The sequence below is a fragment of the Benincasa hispida genome, chromosome 7, assembly GCF_027475165.1.
Source record: "Benincasa hispida cultivar pf3 chromosome 7, pf3_genome.v1.1, whole genome shotgun sequence".
NCBI classification, from domain to species: Eukaryota; Viridiplantae; Streptophyta; class Magnoliopsida; order Cucurbitales; family Cucurbitaceae; genus Benincasa; species Benincasa hispida.
Window position 1 is genome coordinate 13,489,570 of NC_143484.1, and position 6,689 is coordinate 13,496,258.

Here is a 6,689-nt window from a genome sequence, read left to right on the forward strand (position 1 = left end):
CTTTTTTAATTTTTAAAATTTTAAAAATAGATTTAAAAGATCTATATTGTAATTTCCTTATTAATATTTCAAATTAAAAAGTTAATTTCTTAAAAATTACCTCTTCTCTCTAAAATGATTTTTTAGAAATATTTTTATAATTCAAAATTTCATATAATTATAAAGAAATGAAAATAAAATATAGTTCAGAGACCTTTTAAACATATTCTTAAAAAATTGAGAACTAAAAAGATATATTTTGAAAACTCAGGGATCAAATGTATCTATTCTTAAAAATTCAAGAACGAAAAAGATACGTTTGAAAATTCAATTACTAAATATACATATTCTTCAAAATTTGAAAACTAAAAAAATAATTTATCCTCCATGGGACATTTTAGCTAACAAACACATTAATAAATTTAGAATATGCAATTGCATAATTGCTAAAGTGCATCACAAACTCATGGATGCATATATAATAAAACATTTAAATGATACTAATGCCAATAAATGTAGGTGTTTTCTATTATATACAAGAACCCTAGAGGACATAGATTGTGCTTGGAGCAAACTAACAAACAATCCAAGGGCAGATAAAATATAACAAATGCTAATTTTTTCACATCTATCCCAAAACTCAAAGACGCAAAACTTAGTGTAGGGATGAATTTCATGATTTATATATAAAAATGCATGTAAAATCATACTAATATTCAATAAATCTGAGTGTTTCTTAATATTTCTAAAAAAACATGAGACATAGATAAACATTTATGGACTGTTTGGGATGTTGAGTTGAGATAGGACATGTTCATATGTCTGTGAAATTTATGTGGAGTTCATGTGTAAGGTTGAGTTGATATGTTTGAGTATCTAATGCAGTTTTTTTAACTCTAAATAATATGTTTATGATTACTATTTTTGTTTTGAAACTTTTTTATTCAATAATTCTATCCATCTTTGTTTAATAAAATATGGACAATGAACAACAATTAACCCATTACATTTCTTGTAAAAATATGGTTAAATAAAATGAAAAATTAAAGTGGAATATGGGAAAGTGTATATGCATAAATGTAAGTGTAGCCTACTAAAAACTATATGTAACCAAAAACGCTAATAATCCAATGGGTAAATAAAAATTTAAGCCCCGTTTGATTACCATTTTATTTTTTGATTTTATTTTATTATTATTTTTTAAATTAAGCTCATGGGCACTACTTCCACTTTCAAATTTGTTTCCTTCTCACTGATGGTTTAAAAATCTAAGACAAATTTTGAGAACTAAAAGAATAGTTTTCAAAAAGTTATTTTTGCTTTTAAAATTTTGCTAAGAATTCAATAGAAAAATACAAATCATTATAAGAAATGTGGATAAAACAGACTTAATTTTCAAAAACAAAAATAAAAAACAAAATGTTACCAAACATGACCTTAGTTTTTTGTTTTTGAAAATTAGGTCTATTTCATCTACATTTCTTACAAAGTTGTATCTTTCTTAATTACAATGGTTGAATTCTTATCCAAATTCTAAAAATAAAAACAATTTTTTGGAAGTTAGTTTTTTGACTTTTCAAAAATTAGCTTTGTTTTTTAAAACCATCCGTGAAAAGTAGATAATAAAAGAAGAAATTTTGTGGTGAAAATAGTATCTATAGGCTTAATTTTAAAAAACAAAATGGTTACGAAACAAGTCTTAATAATAGCTAATTTTTCCGGATATCCCTAAACTCACAAACTCACAAACTCACAACTTAATAAGGTGATCAATTTATCATTACATATATATGCACAAATATAAGTAAAACTAATGTTCAATAAATATGGACCCTATGGGAGCTAAATTGTGCCATAAACGTCTAAAGTAAAGTATGAAGGACCGTAGAAGATTCATACCCTATTCACTTTCAATATCAAAATAATGATGATTTTACATGCAAATATTAAAGCTTTTTTGAGGAATCTTTTAAAATTATCTTAATTTAAGAAGATTAGGCTGTAAATACAAATATATACATGTGGTAAAATTAGGAAACCAAAATACACAAAACATAATCTAAACAAAAAAATTTAAAGAAATAAAAAAAAATAAATAAAAAATAAAACTACCAAATCTATCTCTTTTCTTAATTTGAAAATATAACAAATTTCAAAAAACAAAATAGATGCATAATCAAAAAAACTAAAAAAGATATCATGTGTAACAGAAAATCTTCAACTTCCTCCCATACCACAGATGACTTGTGTAATTGACATGCATTAAAAAAAAAAAAAAATAAATAAAAAAAATAAAAAAAAGCCTACTTTTGCAATATTATTGATAGCCTAGACAATTCTTGTGAAATTATTTCTCCCTTTTTTCTTATTATCACAAGGGTATACAAAGCCCTAATATAAATAAAATACAGATTTATGAAATAAGGAAATATTGACAGAGAAGGAAAGAATCATACAGAATAATTACAGCAAATAAAACCAAATAAAATAAAATATTTGCATAAATCAACACTCCTCCTTAAGCTAGATTTATAATGTCTTCCATTATCAGCTTGCTAATCGATTTGTCGAATTGTAATTCTAGAAGCCCCTTTGTCAGAACATCAGCAATTTGTTCTATGTAAGAAGATAGGTAATGCATATCACTCTAGTATCAATCTTCTCCTTTATAAAATGTTTATCAACCTCTATGTATTTTATCCTATCATGTAGGACTAGATTGTCTGCTATGGAGATAGCGGCCTTATTGTCACAGTAAACCCGTATAGGCTTACCTGGATAAATTTCAATTATTCCAATAATCTTTTTATCCACATACCTTTATAAATGCCATGTGCTAAAGCCTTGAATTTTGCTTCAGCACTACTCCTGGCTACCACATTTTGTTTTTTGCTCCTAACAAAGGAACAATAGCCAGAAGTCAATCTCCTATCTGTGGTACTACCTGCCCAATTAGTGTCAATGTAAATTTTCACATGTAAATGACCATTCTTCTTAAATAGTATCCCTTTTTCTTTGAGTCCCTTTTCAATATCTTAGAATTTTGTAGACAACTTCAAAGTGGGTTGGCCCTGGAGCATGCATGAACTAGCTCACCATACTAACAGCAAAAGCAGTATTTGGACAAGTATGAGATAGATAAATAAGTCTTCCCACGAGTCTTTAATATTTCTCCTTGTCTTTTATCTTTGTATCATTTGCAGCTTGCAATTTTAAGTTTGGTTCAATAGGAGTTTCTATTGTACGACAACTAAGTAAGCCCGTCTCTTCAAGTAATTAATGACATATTTTCTTTGATTAACGAGGATATCTTGTTTTGACCTAACAAATTCCATCCCTAAGAGGTATTTCAAGGTTCTCGGGTCTTTAATTTGGAATTCATTAACTAGTTTGCCCTTCAAGTTGTCCATCTTAGCTTCATCATTACCTGTGAGGATGATATCATCAACATAGACTATTAAAACAACCATCTTATCATGATGACTAGTATGTTTGTAGAAAATGGTGTGATATGCTTGATTCTGACAAAACCCATGATCTGTCACTGCTTTCTCAAAATGTCCAAACCACGCTCTAGGAGATTGCTTAAGATCATAGAGGGATTTCTTTAACTTGCACACTTTGTTGGTTCCAAAGGTTGGCTTCAAAACCTAGTGGTAAGTTCATAAATACTTTCTCTTCAAACTCACCATTAAGGAAGACATTTTTTTTACATCAAGCTGATAAAGATGCCAATCAAAATTGACTGCGATAGATAACAACACTCTAATAGATTTGATTTTTGCAACAGGGAAAAATGTTTCATGATAATCAATCCCATAGGCTTGTGTAAAGCCTTTAGCAACCATCCTCACATTGTATCTTTCAACGCTCCCATCAGCTCTGCACTTTATAGTGAACACTCATTTACATTCTACTATTTTCTTGTCTTTTGGATGCTTCCCACGTGCCATTTTCTTCTAAAGTACTCACCTCTTCCATAACTGCTAAGTTCCAATTTGGATCATTCAAGGTTTCTTGTACATTCGTTGGCACAAATAGATTTGTTATCCTAGAGGTGAAAGCTCTATAATCATTAGACAATCTATGATAAAAGAGGTAGTTTGCAATAGGGTATTTAGTACACCAACGAATATATTTCCTATGGGCTATCAGAATATCAAGATCAGACAAGGGATTTTGAGAAGATGAGAAAATGAGAATAGAAGGAGGATTACCTAAATTTTCAGCGTATACGTCAAGGCATTTGAGTGGGTTCATGCCACATACCTCGTTGATCTTGATTATTTTGATTTAATGCCCTTCTAGTATAAATCTTAAAGTTCAGGATGTCGATCAGTGAGATCTTTTCAAAATATTTCTCCCCCTGAAGTTGAATTTCCCATGTTTGGCATTACGAGAGTATGACTTTTGGGATAGATGACAGAAAGAAGTGGAGATTTATCCCAAAAATTATCTTCAAAGTTGGATATCTCCCCTTGAAGAGGATTTTTATCCAAAAACATCACTTCCATACTTTCAATGTATTTCCTAGTGAGAGGGTAAAAACACTCATATCCCTTTTTATCATAGGTGTATCCAAGAAAAATACACTTAAGAGCTTTAGGATCAAGTTTAGACCGAGAAAAACTGGGGATTACATTGAAAGGTGTTTTAAAATTGATTTAAAGGTGTTTTAAAATCCAAGATTTTAGAAGATATTCGATTTATAAGGTAGGCAGCCATGATAACTGCATCACCCGACAAATACTAAGGAACATGTATATAAAACATAATAACATGAGCAATATCAAGTAAATGCCTATTTTTCCGTTCAACAATACCATTTAATTGGGGAGTATCACGATAGGTGGACTGATGAGAAATACCCTTTTCCGAAATTCATTGAAGTATTCAGTCCCATTATCAAAGTGTAGAATGCTTAGTTCAGTTTGAAATTGATTCTTTATAAACAAGTAAACCCACGTTAATCGAGTGTGATCATCAATAATGTAACAAACCAACATTTTTCGCCATGAGCCAAAACTTTTGACGAACCCCAAACATCACTAGGGATTAAGTAAAACAGTTTAGAGGCCTTGTAAGGTGTTGGTAAATATGGGATCCAATGATTTTCAGCAAAGATGCAAGTTTCACATTGAAAATTTGAACAATCAATCCCTTTAAATAAGTTTAGGAACAAAAACTTCAAATAAAAAAAAACTGGATGTCCTAGTCTAAAATTCCATAACATAATTGATTCTTGAACAAAGGGAGAACTAACACAACTTAAGCTCTAAACTTTTTTGTCAATAGTCAGAGAGTCATCAAAGTAGTAAAGATCATCAAGTAGACTAGCACGTCCAATCATCTCCCCTCAAGTCCTAATCCTGACACCAATAGTGAGTTGTAGAGAAAATGATATGACAGTTAGTGTCTTTAGAAAATTTACTCACAAATAATAAATTACAGGCTAATTTAGGGACATGGAGCATAGAGTGTAATGTAATTTTTTTTGTCAAATAAATAGTTTCTTTTCTTGCAATAGAATTGAAACTACCATCTACAAGTCGAATTTTCTCAGTGCTATATAGAGGAGAATATGAATAAAAAAAGGTGAGATGTATTATTCATATGATCTGAGGCTCCAAAATCTATGATCCAAGGAGATGAACTAAGACAAGAAAAATCTCGACAGTTGCTTGTTTGTGCCAAGGAAGTACTAGGATTACTCGATGGCGAATTGATCTTTAATAGCTTCAAGAGTTGATCAACTTGCTCTTTACTAAATGGATTGGAGTTGGCACTATTAGCAACGGGAGGTGGGGATTGATTGTTACCTTTGTCACCTGGCTTGTTGTTCTTCCAGTTTGTAGGCTTTCCATGGATTTTGCAATAGGTCTAAGTATAGTGGGGTTTGTTACAATGATCACACCATACTCGGGGTTTGTTTGGTGGCAAGGAAGCCTTATTGGTAGTGGCTTCAATCATCATATTAGATGTTTCATCAGAGTCTGTGCTTTTTTTGCTCAACATAACACTTCCACGACTTTCCTCCCTGCAAACCTCAGAAAAAGCTTCATTGATGGAGAAGAGAGATTTTCTACTAGTAACTCTACTTCTACCTCATCGAATTCATCAATGACGCTAGTGAGAAATTTGTAAACATGACCGTCCTCCACTACCTTCTTGTAGTGTACTTGATCCTTAGTCGATTTTCGTTCATAATTTTTAAAAATATCTAAGTCTTGCCAAATTCTTGTCGGTTTGTGAAAATACTGTGTAATCATATCTCCTCCTTGTCGGATATCACCTATCTCGAGATTCAACTCGAGTACTCATAATTGATTGTCAAGGTCTGAAACATTTGGTTGACATTGTCTCATAAGTCCTTTGCGGTAGAATAACATATGTAATTGGAACATATATCCACATTCACGAAATTGACCAAACCGCATCATGACCGTGGAATTTTCAGCATCCCAAGTAGCAAACAACGAATCTGTCTTAGTTGGTGCCTTTTTTTACCACTAAGATATCCAATCTTCTTTTGTTCACGAATATACATCTGAACGCTTAGGGACCAACTAAGAAAGTTGTCTCCATTAAGTCGAACTGTGGTGATTTGGACATTTGGAAGTTGGCGATGGTCAGAAACTTTGGCCATCGATGATTTTCTTCGGACATGTTGTATGCTGTTGGATCTTAACAACACCACTAACCAAAAAAAG